The sequence below is a fragment of the Globicephala melas genome, chromosome 17, assembly GCF_963455315.2.
Source record: "Globicephala melas chromosome 17, mGloMel1.2, whole genome shotgun sequence".
Taxonomy (NCBI): domain Eukaryota; kingdom Metazoa; phylum Chordata; class Mammalia; order Artiodactyla; family Delphinidae; genus Globicephala; species Globicephala melas.
The window spans coordinates 35,896,371-35,923,878 of NC_083330.1; the positions used below are offsets into that span (position 1 = coordinate 35,896,371).

At 36.7% G+C, this 27,508-nt stretch overlaps 1 pseudogene; it reads left to right on the forward strand.

Annotated features, from left to right (window-relative positions):
• The first annotated feature begins 8,456 nt into the window (after window positions 1-8,456).
• Window positions 8,457-27,508, forward strand: part of LOC115856558 (large ribosomal subunit protein uL15-like) — a 33,799-nt pseudogene continuing 14,747 nt past the window's right edge.

Below are 27,508 nucleotides of genomic sequence, written 5' to 3' on the forward strand. Positions count from 1 at the left end.
TGTACTTGTGAGTAAAGCACTGAGAAGTCTTGAAAAGACTTTGTTTGTAGATTGGTACTTTGTGATTTTAGATTTCTAGAACTGTAGAAGTGATGGCAACTTTTCTAGTGGAGAAAGATTATGACATTACCAAATATACTTCTCTTGGTTCATTCTGTTAGTTGGCAAAAGGCTGAGTGCTCTTCAGAGAAAGGTACATGAAATCCATGTTTCCTACAAGGATATCCTAAAAAGTGGCATCTGTGATCAATTGACAAGTGCAATTTCTGCTGATTCCAGCTTTTTGATACAGAACTGTATATTAGTAACCTTCGCTAGAAGTACTGAACAGATAAAAATCCATCTATGAAATATGTTAATCAATAACGTAATTTGTTCTTTCACTCACCAGATGGAAAGTACAGTAGAGTATATCATTTTCAGATGTATTAGATATTTTTATTTGTTTTATTTTTCTTTTCTTGAAGAGTATTCTGACACATACTTTAAAGACATCATCTCTCAGGTTTTGGCCTGTTGAGTCAGGCCCTAATATCTGTAAGGACAAAGCTTGTGCAAGACATAGTCCCCTCTTGAGACTGCTCTGAGGATAATCAGAATGTGAGAGCTTTGCCAAACAGTTGCTGAAAGGCAAACAGTTGATCTACAACAACATTTTTCTTTTGTTGTTGTTGTTAATTTTCCTTTTTCCTTTCTTTCTTTCTTTTTCTTTCTTTCTTTCTTTCTTTCTTTCTTTCTTTCTTTCTTTCTTTCTTTCTTTCTTTCTTTCTCTCTTTCTTTCTCTCTTTCTTTCTCTCTTTCTTTCTTTCTTTCTTTCTTTCTTTCTTTCTTTCTTTCTTTCTTTCTTTCTTTCTTTCTTTCTTTCTTTCTTTCTTTCTTTCTTTCTTTCTTTCTTTCTTTCTTTCTTTTCTTTCTCTCCCTCCAGCTGCATTGAGTCTTCGTTGCTGCACGCAGGCTTTCTCTAGTTGCAGTGAGCGGGGACTACTCTCTGTTGCAGTGCACAGACCTCTCATTGTGGTGGCTTCTCTTGTTGCAGAGCACAGGCTCTAGGCACGTGGACTTCAGTAGTTGTGGCTTGTGGGCTCTAGAGCGTAGGCTCACTAGTTGTGGCACACAGGCTTAGTTGCTCCATGGCATGTTGGATCTTCCTGGCCCAGGGCTTGAACCTGTGTCCCCTGCATTGGCAGGCAGACTCTTAATCACTGTGCCACCAGGTAAGCCCTACACCAACATTTTTAATACAAAGCAATTTTCTCTGAGACACCAGATTTGGGTGAAAATCAACTCATTGGAAACTCATGTAATAATTGCATTGGGAGTAAGTTCAAATAAAATACTGATTATGAAATAAGAGACCAAGCTGTATCATAGGAAATATGAAACCAGTTCTTGGTTGCAACAAAAAAAATAAAATACCTAGGAATAAAACCTACCTAAGGAGGCAAAAGACCTGTGTGTAGAAAACTATAAGATACTGATGAAAGAAATCAAAGACAACACAAACAGATGGATAGATATACTGCATTCTTGGATTGGAAGAATCAATATTTTGAAATGACTATACTACGTAAAGCAATCTACAATCTACTACTTAATGCAATCCCTATGAAATTACCAATGGCATTTTTTACAGAACTAGAACAAAAAATCTTAAAATTTGTATGGAGACAAAAAAGACACTGAATAGCCAAAGAGGTCTTGAGGGAAAAAAATGGAGCTGGAGGAATCAGACTCCCTGACTTCAGACTGTACTACAAAGCTACAGTAATCAAGACAATATGGTACTGGCACAAAAACAGAAATATAGATCAATGGAACAGGATAGGAAGCCCAGAGATAAACCCATGCACCTGTGGTCAACTAATCTATGACAAAGGAGGCAAGGATATACAATGGAGAAAAGACAGTCTCTTCAATAAGTGGTGCTGGGAAAACTGGACAGCTACATGTAAAAGAATTAAATTAGAATACTCCCTAACACCATACACAAAAATAAATTCAAAATGATTAAAGACCTAAATGTAAGGCCAGACAGCGTAAAATTCTTAGAGGAAAACATAGGCAGAACACCCTTTGACATATATCACAGCAACATCTTTTTTGACCCACCTTCTAGAGTAATGGAAATAAAAATAAAAATAAATAAAGAAATGGGACCTAATGAAACTTCAAAGCTTTTGCACAACAAAGGAAACCATAAACAAGACGAAAAGCAATCCTCAGAATGGGAGAAAATATTTGCAAATGAAGCAACTGACAAAGGCTTAATCTCCAAAATATACAAATAGCTCATGCAACTCAATATCAAAAAAACAAACAACACAGTCAAAAACTGGGCAGAAGATCTAAACAGACATTTCTCCAAAGAAGACATACAGATTGCCAACAAACACATTAAAAGATTCTCAACATCACTAATTACTAGAGAAATGCTAATCAAAACTACAATGAGGTATCACCACACACTGGTCAGAATGTCCATCATCAAAAAAAAAATCTACAAATAAATGATGGAGAGGGTGTGGAGAAAAGGGACCCCTCTTGCACTGTTGGTGGGAATGTAAATTGATATAGCCACTATGGAAAACTGTATGGAATTTCCTTAAAAAACTAAAAATACAACTACCATATAACCCAGCAATCCTGCTACTGGGCATATACCCAGAGAAAAAAATAATTCAAAAAAACAGTTGCATTTGGAAGTATATAGCAGCACTATTTACAATAGCCAGGACATGGAAGCAACCTAAATGTCCATTGACAGATGAATGGATAAAGAAGATATGATACATATATACAGTGGAATATACTCAGCCATAAAAAGGAACAAAATTGTGTCATGTGGATGGACGTAGAGAGTGTCGTGCAGGGTGAAGTAAGTCAGAAAGAGAAAAAAAATATCGTATATTAATGCATATATGTGGAATCTAGAAAAATTGTATAGATGATCTTTTTGCAAAGCAGAAGTAGAGACACAGATGTAGAAATCACACATATGGATACCAAGGCGGAAAAGGGGGTGAGTGGGATGAATTGGGAAATTGCGATTGACATATATACACTACAGATACCATGTATGAAATAGATAACAAATGAGAACATATGTATAGCTCAGGGAAATCTACTCAATGCTCTGTGGTGACGTAAATGGGAAGGAAATCCAAAAAGAGGGGATATATGTGTACATATAGCTGATTCACTTTGCTGTACAGTAGAAAGTAACACAACATTGTAAAGGAACTATATTCCAATAAAAGTTAATTAACAAAAAGAAACTAGTTCTTGGTACATTGTAAGAGTAACCCCAAAGCCTGTGTTACACAGACACTTTTCCAGGGATGGTTTTTCCACCACTTTATCCTGGAGGTAGAGAAATATTGCTTGGAGGAGGAAGTCCCATTCAACATTCTTTTGCTGCTTAACCGTGCTCTGGGTCACCCTCCATTCATGGACAACTTTCATCCCAATATCAAAGTAGTGCATCTGTCACCAAATACTATGTCGCTCATCCAACTTATGGGCCAGGGAGTTATTATAGCTACTTTCAAGAAGTATTATTTATGTCACACTTTTTGTCAAGCAGTAAAGGTGAGTGACAAATGAGGAGCAACATTGCAAAAATTTTGTAAGGACTGTAACATCTATGAGGCCATAAAAAACATTGACTTTGCTTGGTATGAGGTTACGGCTGTCACCATGAATTCGGCTTGGAAGAACCTTTGCCTGCAGTTTGTTCATGACTTCTGTGGATTTTAGAAGGTGGATGAGGAGTCCAAAGAGGTCTTCTGCAACGTAGTGATCCTCAGCGAGAAGATGGAGCTAGATCTGCAAGAGGACGACTTCATTGAACTCCCTGACGCGTAACACAAGGAGCTTACTAATGAAGACCTGATGGAATTGGAGGCCCAGAGAAAGGACAAAGAGAGACAAGAGGAAGAAGTAACAGAAGAAATGAAGAGATTCATGATGCAGGAAATGGCAAGGGGATTTTCTTTATTTGAGGAGGCACTGTAAGTTTTTGAGGCACAGGACCCAAATGTAGAACAGTATACGAAGCTTACAGAGCTACTACCCAGATATCACTGGATCATTTTTTCAAGAGGGTAGATAGAATTGAATCCAGTAAGGAACTAGAACCTGTGTCTTCAATGTCAGGCATGGTGAAATTGCACCTTGCCCTCCATCTCCTATTGTTAATAATCCTTCAGCTCTACCATTTCCCACCTCCTCTCTCTCCTCCAGTCAGTAGCTCTTCTTTCTTGTTCACTTGATGCCACCCCTGTATGTCAGCTCTTGTACTGTACTACCGTACTTCTCAAGATATTGTACTGTAAGATTAAAAATGTTTTCTTTATTTTTTGGTATTTGTTTTTTATGTATTATTTGTGAGAAAAGTATTATAAACCTATTACAGTACAGTACTATACAGCCGATTGTGTTGGTTGGGTACCTACACTAACTTTGTTGGACTTACGAACAAATTGGACTTACGAACATGCTCTCAGAACTCATTCATATGTAGGGGACTTACTGTATGTATATATATGTATAAGTATATATATGGATATGGATATATGGATAATATAAGAAAAGAAGGAAATCCTGCCATTTGCAATAACATGGATGGATCTTGAGCACACTGTGCTAAATGAAATAAGCCAGACAGATAGACAAATACTGTTTCACCTCACTTATACATAAAATCTAAAAAAACAAACCAAAAAAAACTCATAGGAAAAGAGAGATATTTGTTCTTACCAAAGGCTGGGGTAATTGAATGAAGGTAGTTGAGAGGTACAAACCTCCAGTTGTAAGATAAATTAAAATTAGGGATGTAAAGTACAACATGATGACTATAGTTAACGCTGCTGTATGGTATATTTGAAAGTTGCTAAGAGTAAACCCTAAAAGTTCTTAACACAAGGGGAAAAAATTTGTAACTGTATAAGGAGATGGATGTTTACTAAACATACTGTGATAATCATTTTGCAATATTTGTAATTCAGGTCATTATGTTGTACACCTTAAACTTTTACTGTGCTATATGTAATAATATCTCAATACAACTAAAGAAAACGAAAAGAAAACCCTATAGCCTCAGCAAATTATGAACACATTGGTTAGTTAAACACTTTTTTCTAACTTCATGCCAGTTTTTTTTTTTTCACAAATTGTTAAGTTTTGGCCAATATTCCACACAAGGAGCAGGTGGGCTCTTCCAACAATTGATGATTGTGACACACTCCATTATATTTTGAGAAATTCAGAGGTAGCAGAAGATTGACAATTCTTCAGCTGGTATCTACTTAGCCTTTGACTGTGGACAGAAACTGATCATGTATGAATTTACCTAGATTCATTGTTATTAATGTACAGACAGAATATCAAAATTTTTTAATTTAATTTTTATTTTATATTGAATTATAGTTTATTTACAATGTCGTTTAGTTTGTAAAGTGATTCAGTTATACATATACATATAACCATTCTTTTTTAGATTCTTTTCCCATATAGGTTATTACAAAATATTGAGTAGATTTCCCAGTGCTATACAGCAGGTCCTTGTTGATTATTTTATATATAGTAGTGTGTATATGTTAACCCCAAACTCCTACTTTATCCCTCCCCCAACCTTTCCCCTTTGGTAACCATAAGTTTGTTTTCAAAGTCTGTGAGTCTATTTCTGTTTTGTAAATAAGTTCATTTGTATCATTTTTTTAGATTGAGATATGTAAAATGGTGATGGGTTTTGACCTCCTTCTCTTTGCCTTGTACCTTAATGATTTGAAGGCAATACTTAAGAAGTAGGAACTATGGCCATGTACTATCAAATATAAAGAGCTAAACATTCTTCTCTATTTCACTGTTTTCAGATGGAAAATCAAGTGATCTTGTACCACAATCTGTCATTTCAATTCTCATCAGGTTTGTTCTGATCAACTAGACAAATGTCTCCTTCATTGTACCTGTAGTTATATGCTGGTTCAAAGACAATGACCATCCTAGGTAGCTAAGAATAGTGATAAAAAGAGTAGTTGTTGGAGGAGGTCATCGACAGGACATGATCATCAGGTTGACCAGCAAACTGGATCCAGGCAATGAGTCTCCTCACTCCCTTTCCGCCCTTGGGATGTGTGTTCCACTTGCCTTCCCCACACTAGAAGCTGCCCCAAGGACACAGTTCAGAGAGTAAAGTGTTGTTGAGGCTATCTGAACAGTATAGGTGACTGAACCTAGCTAAGGCTTCTATACAAACTTTAAGATTCTGGTGCACATGTGAGGGAATCTACTCAGCTGCCCAAGACACCCTCCTAAGTAAGTTCCCTTGGTTGTTAAACCTGCTACCTACCAACCTGGAGTGGTCTGCATCTTTCTTTAAAGTCTCCTTGCCCTCTGTGTGCAAGTACAAAGGCCAATTTACAAACAGTAGTTGGGTTTCCATGTGATTTTCATAAAAAAAGAGTGAGACAAAATCAATTATTCTAAGACCAAAATAATCATTTTTGACAGGTGGACTCTAATATTTAATTAGCAAGTATCTGTCAGTTCTCCACATGGAATCAAATCATTCCATGTTCCTGGGTTACGTTTTTCTCACTAATCTTTATCTGATTTTTATAAGAAGCTGAATTGTTTTAAATTAGTTAACCTGTGTGTATTTTACTGAAACTTTTTAGCTACCACAGACAGTTGGCAATGGTTCATTTGAAAATAGTTCAAAATAAAAGGGTATAGTTGTGCTCTATAGAATTGGACTTTGGGAACTCAGTCACCCATGGGCATAAAAGTTCAAGTGGACCAAGAACTTTTTCTGCATAAAACCTGTAGCCAGTACTTCAGACCACCTTAATATCAATATTAGGGGCATGGCACTAATCTTTATTTTAACTATTCTACCCTTCCTTTGACCCATTTATCTACTTATTGTATGTAGTTGCAAGTTGTCAGTTTTTTCAAGCCATGACCTCAAACACTTTTTGTACAAAGTGGGTAATAATAAAAATGATAATAATAATAAGAGCTACTAACAACAACAATAAATTTATAGCTTAGACTTTTGGAAGAGGCCCCCAGAGCTTACCCAGTTTAATAGCTGAGATCCAGGATAGGCAACTTAACTTTGTGGCAGGCTCAGGTGAAAATCTATAATTTTGATTCTCTGTTTGATTCTCTGTTTAATACTCTCTCCACTAACCCAGGTGTCTCTGATTTTTCAGGGCAATGGTTCCTGCTATCATCTCAAAAGCTAGAACCCTTCTATCCTCTGCCAGAATATCACTGGAAACCATGAAAGTAGGGATTCCCTTTCTCTCTCCCTGAAACTTTCACAAACCTGAAAATTTTCTAAACAAAAATTCCTGTTTGACATTATTCAGATAAACGCTAAAGTCCACATTTGGATTTTCAAGACAATATTGGTAAAAATATTTTATAATGCAGTGAAATGTTCACACCTTATTCAGTGTTTGCAGCTGCACTTACATAGACATTAGGAATCTCGGAGTTGTTTTAAGTATTTGTAGCTGGCAAGAGACAACAGGGGGAATCCAAAATTGAAGGATTAACTCTATCTAAGAGGCCATTATCAAAAGGAAACTCCTCTTATTCTTTGATAAAGACTTCCAAAGTGGACAACAGCCAAGAAAGCTTTTTTTTTCCCCCACCTCCTATCAAAGATTGCATCCCTCATTTTAAAAGTCTAATGACGCTGGCCTTTTTCTGGATCCATCTGTGCTATATCTGGACTCTCTCTGCCAAAGAGACTCAGGGTCTGGTTTTGTTCAATTGTACTTTGCTCTGTGCTCTCTTTTTATATATCCTTTAAATGGTTATTTAGACCATAGTTCTCATCAAACAAAAGATGTCTATCTTTTATCATTTGGAGATATTGAAAGGAATGTTCCTTCTCTCCCTGCCTCTCAAAGCATTTACAGTCGTTATACAACGAGAAGAGAAATTCCACAGAGACCAACTACCATAAACATGTGCAGGTTAAGGATATGTGAACATATTTTACATTTGATATATTTAGTTTCAATATCTGAAAGGGCTCAAGTAAATTTATGATGTTCTATTGCAAGCTATGTGATTTTTATAGACTCCAGGGGAAATATATTCTAACTCTTGCTTCTTCATATCAAATGTATATTGAACAAAAGATAGTTTGCCTTCTAAAGGCACCTAGTCAGACTGAAAGTCTAAATATCTAAGCTCTTTTTGAAGTATATTTTGATGTTTGAAAATGCATTCTTTTTGCATAGGTCTTTTCTGTCACAAGGGCAAACATAGATAGAAATACCATCCACAGTTTTAATATCAGTCCTAAAGTATAATTATTATGCGATTTGAAAATGCAGCCTGCCATGACCTGGAGCTTAGGAATGGTGAAATGAGTGACCCTGGAGCTGGTGTAGTCAATTGTGCTCACATGACCTCATCCTAGGACAGGGGTGGAGATGGCAATGCTGAAGGCAAGGGGAGGAGGTAAGCAGAAGACCACAGAGATGCAGTCCCTGCTGACGGTGGTTGATCAGAAGCATTGGGCATATTGCAAGGATGTTAAGAGAGCTGTCTCTGGTCAACCTGTGTGGGTTTGGACCCCAGCTCCAGAAGTGTACAGATGTGTTTTCTTAAGCAAGTTCTTTAACCTCTCCAGGCGTCAGTAGCTTAATCTGTAAAGTAGGAAAACAACAGTTGTCACTTCATAGCATTGTTGAGATTTAATAAGATGATGTACATAAAGTGCTTATTCAAAGACATCCCTATAAAATAATGGTTAATAATGCAGACTCTAACCTCAGTGTAAGGTTTAAACATAAACACATCACATACTTTCTGTGTAATTCTCTTTTAGTCTCAGTTTCCTCTTTGGGAATATGGAGGTAATAAATACTAGGAGCATTGTTGTGCGGATTACATTAGTTAATTCATATGCTTATAGAAGTGCCTAATGCATGATAAATGCTCAAAAATATTAGCTGTTATTATTAGAGTTCCTAAAAATGTTACTTGGAAAGCATCCAGGGCCAAATAAACAGTGTTTACTTTCAATTGTTTGCTTATCTAGTTCCCACAGCAAAAGGAGAGAGAAATATTCTCCTCTTATTTCTCTTCTGTTCTAAACCCATTTGTTTTTCTCCCAGAAGAAAGGAGGTGTACTTGTTTGGCTGTGGAAAATGGGGAAGGGTGCACATTAGGTTTGCATCCTGACTCATCCTGCCCCATATGTCTATCAATACCTCCAGGATGGGGTGTGCATTGCCCTGCAAGCTGTGAAATCAGATGGCTTCAGGCACATGCTTTTTCCTGAGTGGAATCATGAAGGACTCTCCTTTGCCTGGTCTGAATTTAAGAGGTCTTAGAGTTTCATCTTTATTCATGGACTCAACAGGTGTGGCCTCCACTGCTAGTGAGCAGTCATCTGTGGCTCGGCACTTGACAAAGGTGATTTTACTGTATGATGAATCTTATTGAATGTTACAGCTAAGAACTCTATTGTCTGTCAGTGGAGAGGGTTTGAGATACAGCCAGGTGTACCAGTCCTGAGATGAAACAATGCTGGATTGTATGTTATCAGTTTCATAAAGCATATGCTTGCTGTCAATAATGTTTATTCTTGGGCTTCCCTGGTGGCGCAGTGGTTGAGAGTCCGCCTGCCGATGCAGGGGACATGGGTTTCTGCCCCGGTCCAGGAAGATCCGACATGCCACGGAGCGGCTGGGCCTGTGAGCCATGGCCGCTCAGCCTGCGCATCCAGAGCCTGTGCTCCGCAGCGGGAGAGGCCACAACAGTGAGAGGCCCACGTACCGCAAAAAAAAAAAAAAAAGTTCATTCTTTAAAAAAATACATATGTTTGACAATACGGTTCTTTGAGTTGTGGCATATTAAGCCCTTGAACTCACAGATTCAGTTTTATCAACATGATGATCATCTTACACGAATGTTAGCCTTTCTCACTCATCACCCAAGGACATCCTGAAACAGCAAGTCTGAATATGTGTAAGGAGGGACTGAGGTGGATCAAATCAGGAGAGAGGGAGGGGTGCAGAAAGTGGCGTGGAGCTAGATTTAGGTAGAAAATAATTTCCTAAAAAAACTTTTACTCTTATTGAGGTTCGTAATCCATAAAATTTGACCTTATTTCCAGAGAAAAAAGATCCATGATCTTGTGAATTTGAGTGTCCGTAAATTTTTTCCCAAGCTTCTCAGCAGCAAAACTTGTTCTTTGGCCAATTGTAACTGCTATTTTGCCACGGTAAGAGAACTTTCCATGTATCTACTTTACTGCATGTCTTTCCAGGGTAGGAATGCAGCACAGGACTCTACATTAACTGAGAAATCAGATGGTAAAAGAATCACTTTGGCCATTCTCTGTGTGAACATTTTTTGATGATAAAATAAGTAATTCCATATGTAGATGAATTGTTAGTATTCAATTCCTATTTCTCTTGTAATGTCCTTGGTCTTTTGTCTTTTGAATCAATTAGGTCAGTCGCAGGATAATAAAAAAAGAAAAAGAAAGAAAGAGAAACAGACCACAGTTTAAGTCAAAACACGATAATACTGTCCCCTCAACATATGGTGTTTACAGATCTTAAAAACAGAATCAGGAGGAATGTTTCAGATTAGAAGGGATTTTTCCACATCAGGAGTGGTTTTAATTTGTAAGCTTTTTAAATTTTTGGTCTTGGAGTAGTTCTTACTACAGTCAATAAACTGGTTAGTGAAATGAAGGTAAAATATTATAATTATTTCATTAAATAAGATTTGTATGTCCCCATTAGAGGCAAATAATTTTTTACATGTAATAATTGCATAAAACAATTGCTTGGCTATGGAAAATAATTCAAATAATTGCATATAATTGTTTTTTATTTCATAAGTACATAAATATCCTCCATATATATATTCCACATCTCTTTTAAGACACAATGTGATGTGAGAAGTTGTGAAATAGAGCCAGCTAGAAAATATTTACTCTGAGCCACAGCAACATGGCTTTTTTTTTTTAACATCTTTATTGGAGTATAATTGCTTTACACTGGTGTGTTAGTTTCTGCTTTTTAAAAAGAGAAACAGTTATACATATATATATGTCCCCATATCTCTTCCCTCTTGCGTCTCCCTCCCTCCACCATCCCTATCCCATCCGTCTAGGTGGTCACAAAGAACGAAGCTGATCTCCCTGTGCTATGTGACTGCTTCCCACTAGCTATCTATTTTACGTTGGGTAGTGTATATATGTCCATGCCACTCTCTCACTTTGTCCCAGTTTACTCTTCCCCCTCCCCGTATCCTCAAGTCCATTCTCTAGTAGGTTTGTGTCTTTATTCCTGTCTTGCACCTAGGTTCTTCATGAACTTTTTTTTTTCAGATTCCATATATATGTGTTAGCATATGGAATTTGTTTCTCTCTTTCTGACTTACTTCACTCTGTATGACAGACTCTAGGTCTATCCACCTCACTACAAATAACTCAATTTTGTTTCTTTTTATGGCTGAGTAATATTCCATTGTATATATATGTGCCACATCTTCTTCATCCATTCATCTGTTGATGGACACTTAGGTGGCTTCCATGATATGGCTACTGTAAATAGAGCTGCAATGAACATATTGGTACATGGCATTTTTGAATTATGATTTTCTCAGAGTATATGCCCAGTAGTGGGATCGCTGGGTTGTATGGTAGTTCTATTTTTCATTTTTTAAGGAACGACCATACTGTTCTCCATAGTGGCTTTATCAATTTACATTCCCACCAACAGTGCAAGAGAGTTTCCTTTTCTCCACACCCTCTCCAGCATTTATTGTTTGTAGATTTTTTGATGACGGCCATTCTGACTGGTGTGAGATGATATCTCATTGTAGTTTTGACTTGCATTTCTCTAATGATTAATGATGTTAAGCATGCTTTCATGTTTTTGTTGGCAATCTGTATATCTTCTTTGGAGAAATGTCTATTTAGGTTTTCTGCCCATTTTTGGATTGGGTTGTTTTTTTTTGATATTGAACTGCATGAGCTGCTTGTAAATTTTGGAGATTATTCCTTTGTCAGTTGCTTCATTTGCAAATATTTTCTCCCATTCTGAGGGTTCTCTTTTCATCTTATTTATGGTTTCCTTTGCTGTGCAAAAGCTTTGAAGTTTCATTAGGTCCCACTTGGTTATTTTTGTTTTTATTTCCATTACTCTAGGAGGTGGGTCAAAAAGGACCTTGCTGTGATTTATGTCATAGAGTGTTCTGCCTATGTTTTCCTCTAAGAGTTTGATAGTGTCTGGCCTTACATTTACGTCTTTAATCCATTTTGAGCTTATTTTTGTGTATGGTGTTAAGGAGTGTTCTAACTTCATTCTTTTACATGTAGCTGTCCAGTTTCCCCAGCATCACTTATTGAAGAGGCTGTCTTTTCTCCACTGTACGTTCTTGACTACTTTATCAAAGATAAGGTGACCATATGTGCATGGGTTTATCTCTGGGCTTTCTAACCTCTTCCATTGATCTATATTTCTGTTTTTGTGCCAGTATTATACTGTCTTGATTACTGTAGCTTTGTAATATAGTCTGAAGTCACAGAGTCTGATTCCTCCATCTCCATTTTTCATTCTTAACATTGCTTTGGCTATTCGGGATCTTTTGTGTTTCCATACAAATTGTGAAATTTTTTGTTCTAGTTCTGTGAAAAATGCCAGTGGTAGTTTGATACGGATTGCATTGAATCTGTAGATTGCTTTGGGTAGTAGAGTCATTTTCACAATGTTGATTCTTCCAATCAAAGAACATGGTATATCTCTCCATCTATTTGTATCATCATTAGTTTCTTTCAACGGTTTCTTACTTTTCTGCATACAGGTCTTTTGTCTCTTTAGGTAGATATATTCCTAGATATTTTACTCTTTTTGTGGCAGTGGTAAATGGGACTGTTTCCTTAATTTCTCTTTCAGATTTTTCATCATTAGCGAATAAGAATGCCAGAGATTTCTGTGCATTAATTTTGTATCCTGCTACTTTACCAAATTCATTGATTAGCTCTAGTATTTTTCTGGTAGCATCTTTAGGATTCTCTATGTACAGTGTCACATCATCTGCAAAAAGTGACAGCTTTACTTCTTCTTTTCCTATTTGGATTCCTTTTATTTACTTTTCTTCTGCGATTGCTGTGGCTCAAACATCCAAAACTATGTTTAATAATAGTGGTGAGAGTGGGCAACCTTGCCTTCTTCCTGATCATAGTGGAAATGGTTTCAGTTTTTCACCATTGAGTATGATGTTGGCTGTGGGTTTGTCATATATGGCCTTTATTATGTTGAGAAAAGTTCCCTCTATGCCTACTTTCTGCAGGGTTTTTATCATAAATTGGTGTTGAATTTTGTTGAAAGCTTTCTCTGCATCTATTGAGATGATCATATGTTTTTTCTCCTTCAATTTGTTAATATGGTGTATCACATTGATTGATTTGCATATATTGAAGAATCCTTACATTCCTGGGTTAAACCCCACTTGATCATAGTGTATGATCCTTTTAATATGCTGGTGGATTCTGTTTGCTAGTATTTTCTTGAGGATTTTTGCATCTATGTTCATCAGTGATATTGGCCTGTAGTTTTCTTTCTTTGTGACATCTCTGTGTGATTTTGGTTTCAGAGTGATGGTAGCCTCGTACAATGAGTTTGGGAGTGTTCCTCCCTCTGCTATATTTTGGAAGAGTTTGAGAAGGATAGGTGTTAGCTCTTCTCTAAATGTTTGATCGAACACACCTTTGAAGCCATCGGGTCCCAGACTTTTGTTTGTTGCAAGATTTCTCCTTTTCCATTTCTAAATCTATTGATTTGAGTCTTCTCCCTTTTTTTCATGATGAATCTGGCTAATGCTTTATCAATTTTGTTTATCTTCTCAAAGAACCACCTTTTAGTTTTATTGATATTTGCTATCATTTCCTTCATTTCTTTTTCCTTCATTTCTGCTCTGATCTTTATGATTTCTTCCCTTCTGCTAACTTTGGGGTTTTTTGATTCTTCTTTCTTTAATTGTTTTAGGTGTAATGTTAGGTTGTTTATTTGAGATGTTTCTTGTTTCTTAAGGTAGGATTGTATTGCTATAAACTTCCCTCTCAGAACTGCGTTTTCTGCATCCCATAGGTTTTGGGTCATTGTGTTTTCATTGTCATTTGTTTCTAGGTACTCTTTGATTTCCTCTTTGATTTCTTCAGTGATATCTTGGTTATTAAATAGTATATTGTTTAGCCTCCATGTGTTTGTATTTTTTACAGATTTTTTCCTGTAATTGATATTAAGTCTCATATCACTGTGGTTGGAAAAGATACTTGATATGCTTTCAATTTTCTTAAATTTACCAAAACTTGATTTGTGACCCAAAGTATGATCTATCCTAGAGAATGATCCATGAGCACCTGAGAAGAATGTGTATTCTGTTGTTTTTTGATGGAATGTCCTATAAATATCAATTAAGTCCATCTTGTTTAATGTATCATTTAAAGCTGTGTTTCCTTATTTATTTTCATTTTGGATGATCTGTCCATTGGTGAAAGTGGGCTGTTAAAATCCAGTACTATGATTTTGTACTGTCGATTTCCCCTTTTATGGCTGTTAGTATTTGCCTTATGTATTCAGGTGCTTCTATGTTGGATGCATAAATATTTACAGTTTTTATATCTTCCTCTTGGATTGATCCCTTGATCATTATGTAGTGTCCTTCTTTTTCTCTTGTAATGGTCTTTGTTTTAAAGTCAATTTTGTCTGATATGAGAATTGCTACTCCAGATTTCTTTTGATTTCATTTTGCATGGAATATCTTTTTCCATGTCCTCACTTTCAGTCTGTATGTGTCCCTAGGTGTGCAGTGGGTCTCTTTAGACAGGATATATAGGCGTCTTGCTTTTGTATCCATTCAGGCAGGCTATGTCTTTTGGTTGGAGCATTTAATGTATTTACATTAAGGTAATTATTGATATGTATGTTCCTATTACCATTTTCTTTAATTGTTTTGGCTTTGTTATTGTAGGCCTTTTCCTTCACTTGTGTTTCCTACCTAGAGAAGTTCCTTTACCATTTGTTGTAAAACTCATTTGATGGTGTTGAATTCTCTTAGGTTTTGCTTGTCTGTAAAGGTTTTAATTTCTCCGTCAAATCTGAATGAAATCCTTGCTGGGTAGAGTAATCTTGGTTGCAGGTTTTTCTCCTTCATCACTTTAAATAAGTCCTTCCACTCCCTTTTGGCTTGCAGGGTTTCTGCTGAAAGATCAGCTGTTTACCTTATTGGGATTCCATTGTGTGTTATTTGTTGTTTTTCCCTTGCTGCTTTTAATATTTTTTCTTTGTATTTAAGTTTTGATAGTTTGATTAATATGTGTCTTGATGTTTTTCTCCTCTGATTTATCCTGTATGGGACTCTCTGTGCTTCCTGGACTTGATTAACTATTTCTTTTCCCATATTAGGGAAGTTTTCCACTCTAGTCTCTTCAAATATTTTCTCAGTCCCTTTCTTTTTCTCTTCTTCTTCTGGGATCCCTATAATTCGAATGTTGGTGCGTTTAGTGTTGTCCCAGAGGTCACTGAGACTGTCCTCAATTCTTTTCATTCTTTTCTCTTTATTCTGCTCTGCAGTCATTATTTCCACCATTTTATCTTCCAGGTCACTTATCCGTTCTTCTGTCTCAGTTATTCTGTTATTGATCCTTTCTAGAGAATTTTTAATTGCATTTATTGTGTTGTTCACCACTGTTTGTTTGCTCTTTAGTTCTTCTAGGTCTTTGTTAAACGTTTCTTGTATTTTCTCCATTGTATTTCTAAGATTTTGGATCATCTTTACTATCATTATTCTGAATTCTTTTTCAGGTAGACTACCTATTTCCTCTTCATTTGTTAGGTCTTGTGGGTTTTTGCCTTGCTCCTTCATCTGCTGTGAGTTTCTCTGTCTTCTCGTTTTGCTTAACTTACTGTGTCTGGGGTCTCCTTTTCATAGGCTGCAGGTTCATAGTTCCCATTGTTTTTGGTGTCTGTCCCCAGTGTCTAAGGTTGGTTCAGTGGATTTTGTAGGTTTCCTGGTGGAGGGGACTAGTGTACATGGCTGACTTTTATCTCCCAGGAAAGTCTGCCCTCTGTTCACACCCTCTTGGTGCAGACAGCCCAGGACAGATGGCATGAGCGGTTCTGCCAAGCCAGCCAGTGAGAACAGGCAGGCAGACATCTGCAGGTGGAGGCCAGAAGAGAATCAATGTTGGATGGTCACTGAAAGTCGATTTCACAGAGAGGCTGTTTCTCCAGCAGCAGAAATTACCCTCTAAGAGCTCTTCAGGTCTACATAGGCAGTAGGCCAAGGGTGATATACACCAAACACTTAAGCTGTCCAAACAAGGGCCTGGTGTATATTAAAATCCCAAACACCTGAATCACATCTGATTCTAAGATTGTAACAAGTTTCCACCTAAAGCTTCTGAGCACTTAGGAAGGACAATATTACCACAATAAAATCACATGTGGAGTTGTTAAAAGTCCCAATGTCTAGACTATACCCCAGACCAATTAAGTCAGAATCTTTGGTGGTGACTCCAAGCATCAATACCTATCTCTAAACTGCCCTTGCAGAAGGCAAGATGCAGACAGAAAGGACCACTTCTCAAAGTGCAAAGCAGCAGTGTTTTTATATGTGGTGAGTTGAGGGTGTGGAGACTGAGCTCTGGACACCCAAAATTAAAATTTAAATCAATGGCTATGGAGATGTCATCATTTCTTAAGAAATTGTCTTTCAAGGGAAAGAACATGTGGCTAAGAGTCTCAAGATCTGATTATTATACTAAAATTTGCCAGTCACTTCAACTGAGAACCTCAGTATCACAGTCTGTATAATAAGAGAGTTGGATAGAGTGATCTCCAATATCCTCCCATTCCTCCTATTTCTGTTGTCAAATGCTGGTTTAAAACTTTGTACAATCTATTCTCTTCTCTTTAAAACTGTTAATTGATTTTTTTTCTGATGATTACAAAATAAGATTATCATAATTTTATATCTTAAAGCCTTTCTCCCACATTTCCACATAACATGTAATGGTAGATAAAACATTTTGAAATGCTTTATGCTCTGATCACTCCTATTTAATATTATATGGGAAATCATAACCAGTGCAACAAGGGAAGAAAAATAATTTTAAAAATTGGGAAAGAGAAATAAAACTTTTAAAAAAAATTTTAAGATGAATGATTGTGTATGTAGAAAATACTGAAGATTTACAAAAAAAGAAAGAAAGAAAGACTACTGGATCTAGTAAGTAAGTTTAGCAAGCTCTCAAGATATAAGGTCAATGTTCAAATATCAGTTGTATTTTTATATTCAAGCACTGAAAAATTGCATGTTAAAATGTTTAAAGTACTATTTAAAAAAGCATCCAAAAATAAACTAGAAATAAATCTAACAAATTTGTATGTTAAATCTAACAAGATTTGTATGTTAAGACTACAAAACATTGGTGAGAGTAATTAAAAAATATATGGTGTCCATGGTTTAGAAGGATCAATGTTTATAAAGATGCCAATTCTCCCCAAACTGATTGATAGAGTCAATAAAATTCCAATCAAAAACCCAGAAGGCTTTTGTAGAAACTGAAAAAATGATCCTACTATTTATATGAAAAAAGCAGAGGGCATAGAATAACCAAAATAATTTTTAAAACCCCAAAGTTTAATGATTCACACTACCGGATTCCAAGACTTAACTATAAAGCTTCAGTAACCAGTGCAGTGTGACAAGACACATTTAACTTTCAGGGTTAGGTGGGAGCAGGAAGAGATGGATTAAAGAAGGCCATACCACATGTGCTCATTAATATGGGCAGGGACTCCACCCATGCACTGTACATATTTTTGTAAACAAAGTTCTATTGGAATACGACAATGTATGTCCATCTGCTTACATACTGTCTATGGCTGTTTTCACACCATAGTGTCAAAGTTGAGTAGTTGCAACAGAGTCAGAGACCAAATGGATAAGGTTGCCAGATTTGTATTTTAGTAAATAAAAATACAAGAATCTCAGTCAAATTTGAATTTCAGATAAACTACAAAAAAATTTTATTATAAGTATGATCTGTGCAGTAATGTGGATATATTTATACTAAAAATTATTTGTGGTTCATTTGAAATTCAAATTTAACTGGGTGCCATGTATTTTATCTCTATGTATAAATTTAAAGACTAAAATATTTACTATTTGGACCTTTATAGAAAATGTTTACCAACCCCTGATTTCAGGTAAGAAGGAAAACGTTTCTCAACAATTAATTAAATTGTCAACAAAATTATTTGAAATAGTTTTTCATTAAAAGAAGTTACAAAATTAACACGGTATAAATACATTTGGCTTTTTTTCAGTTACCAAGATTAAAATATGATACCTAAAGCTATAACAAGTTCACTATTTTTTTTTACCAGCTTCGGAACTTCCAGGAAACCCCTCTAAATATGAGGGTATACCATTATTTGAAGCAGTGGATCACAAACATGCACATCAGATTTACTTAGGGTGCATTTTAAAAATACAGATTCTTAGGCCCCAGCCCCAAAAATTATGATTCATTATATCTGAAATGGAAACAAGGAATTTTTTTTTAAGTTTTATAGATGATTTTTATGTACAGACTAGAGAATGGGTGACTTGTGCAGTGGTTTGCAAACTTTAATATGCATCAGGGCCTGTTGAAACACAGATTGCTGGGCCCTAACTCCAGAGATTTTGATTCAGTAAGTCTGAATGGGACTCAAGAGTGTCTAACAATTTTCCAAGTGATGCTAGTACATTCTGCTGGTCTGGAGACTTCATTTTGACAAAGAATGATTTAAAATTTTTCATGCAGCTAACTTATGATTTTCTTAAGTTCAGATCTAGATTTTAAACCTAGTATACAAAATAATGGAAATCTAATGCCACAAAATGAATTGTATTGCTTGCTATTCCACCATAGTATTAATTTACCTAAAAAAGAAATGATAAAGTTTTTGTGTTTCAGACCATGCTTTGCTGTAACTCAGAAAGTCTCTAATCTTGTCAAAAAGTATTGAGAATGTGATCCAACCTTAAGTCTTAAATATGCCATTGAAAGCTTATTGTAAAAATAGAACTAACTACTAATAAACCAATTCAGCAAACTAATGAAATACTTAGGAATAAATTCAACCAAAGAAGTGAAGAAGTTATACACTGAAAACTACAAATATGGAAAGAAATTAAAGATTTAAATCAATAGAAAGACATACTATGTTCATGGATTAGAAAGCTTAATATTGTTAAGATGGCAATACTCCACAAATTGATAAACTAGCAAATTTATCCTAAAATTTATGTGTAAATGCAAAGGAACCAGAATAGACAAAAAATCTTGAAAAGGAAGAACAGTGTTAGAGGGTTTATGTTTCCCGATTTCAAAACTTACTAGAAAGCTATGGTAAGCCAAAAAAAAAAAAAAAGTACTAGCTTAAGAATAGACATATAGAACAATGGAATATAATTGAGAGTCCAGAAGTACACCTTCACATTTACAGCCAACTGCTTTCTGACAAATATGACAATAGTTTTTTCAACAAATGGTGCTAGGACTGCTAGATATTCACATGAAGAACAATGAAGTTGAACCCTTACCTTATACCATATATAAAAATTAACTCAATCTGGATTGAAGAACTAAGCCTAAGAGGTAAAAGTTATAAAAATATTAGAATGAAACTTAGGTATAAATCTTTGTAAACTTGGATTAAGCAATGGTTTCTTAGATGTCACGCCAAAAGCACAAACAACAAGAAAAAAATAAACTGGAAATCATCATAATTAAAAACTTCTGTGCTTCAAAGGACACTATTAAGAAAGTGAAAAAAGGAGGCAGAGTCAAGATGGTGGACTAGGAGGAGGCAGAGTTCCCTTCTCCGCACAACTAGGGCACCTACCAGGCACTAGTGGGGGACCATGGACACCTGAGGGGATGGAAGACACCCCCAAACAACTGGGTAGGATGTGGCTGGAGATAGGGGATGAGAAGTAGAGGCAGGACAGGACCAGCACTGCTGAGGGGTTGCTGGGGGAAGAGAGGGGTTCCCACACCTGGAGAGACCCACCCACGGTTAGGGGATCAACGTGTCAATGGGGACGGAGGGTCCCTTGGGAGGGTGGAGGATCAGAAGGGAATGAGGCCAGGGTGCCCCTGCCCACTTGGGCCCAAGGGAGCCTGCTGAGGTCCTGGACCTGATTCTCTGCCCATTGAGGCCCCCTCCAGCCACGTGAGTCCTGAGGGAGTAGTGGGGGAGGAAAAGTAAAGGCTGGCAAGATGGGACTGGTGCCTCTGAGAGGCAGCTGAGGGAGGTAAGGGGTTCCCATGCCCTGAGGGGCCCACCCACAGTTAGGGGATCAACAGGGATGGGGTAGGCCCTTGGGAGAGGGGAGAATTGGAAGGGAATGAAGCGATCTTTTCCCCTACCCACTTGGGGCCCAGGGAGCCTACTGAGATCCCAGGCCTAATCCTCTGCCCTCCAATGCTCCCTCCTGATGTGCTGAGCCGAAGCCCTGCCTCCACAGCCCAACCCAGGTGCTTACCTCCAAACTCCACACTCCAGGCCCCCCTCCAGCCTTACTGCCTTTCCCAGCTGCACCATGTTTAATGTTGCCCCTGCTTAGGCCCTGCTCCCAAGGCCTTTTCTGGCCACGTGGGTCCTGAGCCTAGGCCCCGCCTCCACCTTAAACCCCATCCCACCTAAGCCCTGCCACCGCCTAAGTCCTGGCCCCACAGCCAAAGCATTTCTGATCTTTCTGGGTTTTTTTAGGTTTTTTTTTTTTTAATATCTTTATTGGAGTATAATTGCTTTACAATGGTGTGTTAGTTTCTGTTTTACAACAAAATGAATCAGTTATATATATACATATGTTCCCATATCTCTTCCCTCTTGCGTCTCCCTCCCTCCCACCCTCCCTATTTGGTTCTGTTTTACTTTGTTGTTGTTGACTCATTTACATCTTTATTTTTTCTAATAAATTCATATTTTTCTAACTTTATTTTATTTATATTTTATTATTGTTCTCCTCCTTTTGGCTTGTTCTCCCCTTTTTTTTTTTCTTTTTTTTCTTTTTCTGTTGTGGTTCTATTTTACCTTGTTGTAGTTGTTTCACCTATATTTTTATTTTTCCTAAGATATTTTCTATTTTTATTTCATGTTTTATTCTTTGTTATTGTACTCTCCTTTTTTTTTTCTTTTGTCACACTGCATGGCTTGTGGAATCTTATTTCCCAGGCCAGGGGTCAGGCCTGAGCTCCTGTGGTGGGAGTGCCAAGTCCAAACCACTGCACTAACAGAGAAACTCAGACCCCAGGGAATATTAAACAGAGTGAGGTCTTCTGGAGTTTCTCAACTCAGCACCAAGGCCCAGCTCTACCCAACTGCCTGCAAACTCCAGTGTTGGACAACTCAGGCCAAACAACCAGTAAGACAGGAACACAGCACCACCCAAGTAAAAATAAATATGTTACAGACAAAGGAGCAAAGTAAAACCTACAAGACCAAATAAACAAAGAGAAAATAGGCAACCTAGCAGAAAAAGAATTCAGAGTAAAGATAGTAAACATGATCCAAAATCTTGGCAATAAAATGGAGGCACGGATTGAGAAAATACAAGAGAAGTTTAACAAACACCTACAAGAACTAAAGAACAAACAAACGGTGATGAACAACACAATAACTGAAATGAAGAATACACTAGAAGGAATCAATAGTAGAATAACTGAGGCAGAACAGCAAATAAGTGAGCTGGAAGATAGAATGGTGGAAATAATTGCTGAGGAGGAGAATAAATAAAAAAGAATGCAAAGAATTGAGGACAGTCTTGGAGACCTCTGAGACATTAAATGCACCAACATTTGAATTATAGGGGTCCCAGAAGAAGAAGAGAAAAAAAAAGGGCCTGAGAAAATATTTGAAAAAAAATTTTAAATATTATATTCAAAAACTTCCCTAACATGGGAAAAGAAATAACCACCCAAGTACAGGAAGTGCAGAGAGTCCCATACAGGATAAACCTAGGAAAAATACACCAAGACACATATTAATCAAACTAACAAAATTTAGTTCAATGAAAAAATATTAAAAGCAGCAAGGGAAAAGCAACAAATAACATACAGTGGAATTCCCATAAGGTTATCAGCTGATTTTTCAGCAGAAATTCTGCAGGCCAGAAGGGAGTAGCAGGATATATTTAAAGTGATGAAAGGGAAAAACCTACAACCAAGCTTACTCTACCCAGTGAGGATCTCATTCAGATTCAATGGAAAAATCAAAAGCTTTACAGTCAAGCAAAAGCTAAGAGAATTCAGCACAACAAAACCAGCTTTACAACAAATGTTACAGGAAATTCTCAAGGCAGGAAACACAAGAGAAGAAAAGGACCCACAAAAACAAACACAAATCAATTAAGAAAATGGTAATAGGAACATACATATCAATAATTATCTTGAATGTAAATGGATTAAATGCTCCAACAAAAATACACAGACTGGCTCAATGGATACAAAAACAAGACCCATACATATGTTGTCTACAAGAGACCCACATCAGACCTAGGGACACATACAGGCTGAAAGTGAAGGGCTGGAAAAAGATATTCCATGCAAATGGAAATCAAAAGAAAGCTGGAGTAGCAATATTCATATCAGATAAAATACACTTTAAAATAAAGACTGTTACAAGAGATAAGGAAAGGGACTTCCTTGGTGGTGCAGTGGTTAGGAATCCGCCTGCTAATGCAGGGAACACGTGTTCAATCCCTGGTCTGGGAAGATCTCACACGCCATGGAGCAACTAAGCCTGTGTGCCACAACTACTGAGCCTGTGCTCTAGAGCACGTGCCTACAGCCCATGCTCCACAACAAAAGAAGCCCCCGCACAGCAACGAAGAGTAACCCCCACTCGCCGCAACTAGAGAAAGCCTGCGCACAGCAACAAAGACCAATTCAGACAAAAATTTAAATAAATAAAATAAAATAAATTTATTTAAAAAGGAGAGATATAAGGAATGACTCTACATAATGATCATGGGAATAATCCAAGAAGAAAGCATAACAGTTATAAATAATTATGCACCCAACATAGGAACACCTCAATACATAAGGCAAATGCTAACAGCCATAAAAGGGGAAATCAACAGTAACACAATAATAGTGGGGGACTTTAACACCCAACTTACACCAATGGATAGATCATCCAGATAGAAAATAAATAAGGAAACACAAGCTTTAAATGACACAGTAGACCAGATTGACTTAATTGATATTTGTAGGATATTCCACTGGAAGGAAAAAGAATACACTTTATTCTCAAGTGCACATGGAACATTCTCCACAATAGATCTCATTTTGGGTCACAAAACAAGACTTGGAAAATTTAAGAAAATTGAAATCATATCAAGCATCTTTTCCAACCACAAGGCTATGAGATTAGAAATAAATTACAGGGGAAAAATGTGAAAAACACAAACACATGAAAGCTAAACAGTGTGCTGCTAAATAACCAAGAGGTCACTGAAGAAATCAAAGAAATAAAAAAACACCTAGAAACAAATGACAACAAAACAATCCAAAGTCTATGGGATGCAGCAAAAGCAGTTCTAAGAGGGAAGTTCATAACAATTCAATCTCACCTCAAAAAACAAGAAAAATCTCAAATAAACAACCTAACTTTACACCTAACTCACCTACAAAAAGAAGAACAAAGAAATGCCAAAGTTAGTATATGGAAATAAATCATAAAGATCAGAGCAGAAATAAATGAATTAGAAATGTAGAAAACAATAGGAAAGATCAATAAAACTAAAAGTTGGGGTTTCCCTGGTGGCACAGTGGTTGAGAGTCCACCTGCTGATGCAGGGGACACGGGTTCATGCCCCGGCCTGGGAAGATCCCACATGCCGTGGACCAGCTAGGCCCGTGAGCCATGACCGCTGAGGAAATACAAAGGCTCATAAGAGACTACTACAAGCAACTATATGCCAAAAATATGGACAGTCTGAAAGAAATGGACAAATTCTTGGAAAGGAACAACTTTCCAAGACTGAACCAGGAAGAATTAGAAAATATAAACAGATCACAAGTAATGAAATTTACAGTGTATTTAAATTCTTCAAACAAACAAAAGTCCAGGACCAGTTGGCTTCACCAGCAAATTCTGACAAACATTTAAAGAAGAGCTAACACCTCTCCTTCTCAAAATCTTCCAAAAAATTGCAGATGGAGGAATACTCTCAAACTCATTCTGTGAGGCCACCATCACCCTAATACCAAAACCTGACAAAGATATCACAAGAAAAGAAAATTATGGACCAATATCACTGATGAACATAGACATAAAATTCTCAACAAAATACTAGCAAACAGAATCCAACAACACATTAAAAAGATCATACACCATTATCAAGTAGGATTTATCCCAGTTATGCAAGGATTCTTCAATATATGGAAATCAATCAATGTGCTACACCATATTAACAAATTAAAGAATAAAAACTATATGATCATCTCAATAGAGGCAAAAAAAGCTTTTGACAAAATTCAACACCCATTTATGATAAAAACTCTCCAGAAGTGGGCATAGAGGGAACCTACCTCAACATAATAAAGGCCAGTAATGACAAACCCACAGCCAACATCATTCTCAATGGTGAAAAACTGAAAGCATTTCCTCTAGATCAGGAACAAAACAAGGATGTCCATTCTCACCACTATTATTCAACATAGTATTGGAAGTCCTAGCCATGGCAATCAGAAAATAAAAAGAAATAAAAAGAATCCAATTGGAAAAGAAGAATTAAAACTGTCACTGTTTGCAGATGACATGATACCATACATAGAAAACCCTAAAGATGCTACCAGAAAACTACTAGAATTAATCAATGAATTTGGTAAGGTTGCAGGTTACAAAATTAATGCACAGAAATCTCTTGCATTGCTATACACTAACAACAAAAAATCAGAAAGAGAAATTAAGGTAACAATCTCATTTACCATTGCAACAAAAAGAATAAAATACCTAGGAATAAACCTACCTTAGGAGGCAAAAGACCTGTACTCAGAAAACTATAAAACACTGATGAAAGAAACCAAAGATGACACAAACAGTTGGAAAGATATACAATGCTGCTGGATTGGAAGAATCAATATTGTGAAAATGACTGTACTACCCAAAGCAATCTACAGATTCAGTGCAATCCCTATCAAATTACCAATGGCATTTTTCACAGAATTAGAACAAAAAATTTTACCATTTTTATGGAAACACAAAAGACCCCGAATAGCCAAAGCCATCTTGAGAAAGAAGAATGCATCTGTAGGAATCAGGACTCCCCAACTTCAAACAATAATATAAAGCTACAGAAATCAAGACAGTATGGTACTGGCACAAAAACAGAAATATAGATCAATGGTACAGGATAGAAAGCCCAGAGATAAACCCATGAACATGTGGTTACCTTATCTTTGATAAAGAGGCAAGAATATACAATGGAGATAAGACAGACTCTTTATTAAATGGTGCTGGGGAAACTGGACAACTACATGTAAAAGAATGAAAGTAGAACACTCCCTCACACCATACACAAAAATAAACACAAAATGGATTAAAGACCTAAATGTAAGACTGGATGCCATAAAACTCTTACAGGAAAACATAGGAAAAACACTTTGACATAAATCACAGCAAGATCTTTTATAATTCACCTTCTAAAGTAATGAAAATAAAAGTAAACAAATGGGGCCTAATGAAACTTAAAAGCATTTGCACAGCCTAGGAAACCATGAACAGGATGAAAAGACAACCCTCAGAATGGGAGAAAATATTTACAAATGAAGCAACTGACAAAGGATTAATCTCCAAAATACACAAGCAGCTCATGCAGCTCAATAACAAAAAAAAAAAAAAACAAACAACCCAATACAAAAATGTGCGGAAGAGCTAAACAGACATTCTCCATAGAAGACATACAAGTAGCCAACAAACACATGAAAGGATGCTCAACATCACTAATCATTAGAGAAATGCAAATCAAAACTACAATGAGGTACCACCTCACACCAGTCAGAATGTCCTTCATCAAAAAATCTACAAACAATAAATGTTGGAGAGGGTGTGGAGAAAAGGGAACCCTCCTGCACTGTTGGTGGGAATGTAAATTGATACAGCCACTATGGCGAACAGTATGAAGGTTCCTTAAAATACTAAAAATAGAACTACCATATGACCCAACAATACCACTACTGGGCATATACCCTGAGAAAACCATAATTCAAAAAGAGTCACATATCACAATGTTCATTGCAGCACTACTTACAATAGCCAGGACATGGAAGCAACCTAAGTGTTCATCAACAGATGAATGGATAAAGAAGATGTGGCACATATATACAATGGAATATTACTCAGCCATAAAAAGAAATGAAATTGAGTTATTTGTAATGAGGAGGAGAGACCTAGAGTCTGTCATACAGAGTGAAGTAAGTCACAAAGAGAAAATCAAATACTGTATGCAAACCAATATATATGGAATCTAAAAAAAAAAAAAATTTCTGATGAACCTAGGGGCAGGACAGGAATAAAGAAACAGATGTGGAGAATGGACTTGAGGACACAGGGAGAGGGAAGGGTAAGCTGGGACGAAGTGAAAGAATAACACTGACATATATACACTACTAAATGTAAAATAGATAGCCAGTGGGAAGCAGTTGTGTAACACAGGGAGATCATAAAAGGAAATGAAATTGGGTCATTTGTAGAGATGGACCTAGAGTCTAAATATCATATATTAACGCATATATGTGGAATCTAGAAAAATGGTACAGATGAAACTATTTTTAGGGCAGGAATAGAAATGCAGACAAAGAAAACGGACGTGTGGACACAGTGGGGAAAGGGGAGTATGGGATGAATTGAGAGATTAGGTTTGACAAAAATATAATACCATGTGTAAAATAGATAGCTAGTGGGAACCTGCTGTATAGCACAGGGAGCTCAGTTCAGTGCTCTCTGATGACCTAGATGGGTGGGATGATGGGAGAGGGAGGTCTAAGAGGAAGGAGATATATGTATACATATAGCTGATTCACTTCATTGTATAGCAGAAACTAACACAACATTGTAAAGCAATTATACTGCAATAAAATAAAAAACAGTGAAAAGACAACTCACAGGAGAAACTTTTTGCAAATCATAAATCTGATAAGGGATTTGTATCTAGACTACATAAAGAGCTATAAAACTCAATAATAAAAAGTAAACCCAATTAAAAATAGGCAAAGGATCTGAATAGATAGCTCTCCGAAGAAGATATACAAATGTCTAAGATAGTGTAATTAACCAACATGGAAATAAAGATGAAAACCACAAGGAGATACCACCTCACAGCCACTAGGACGACTATCATTACACACACACACATACACACACACAACAAACAGAGAGAAAATAATAAGTACCAG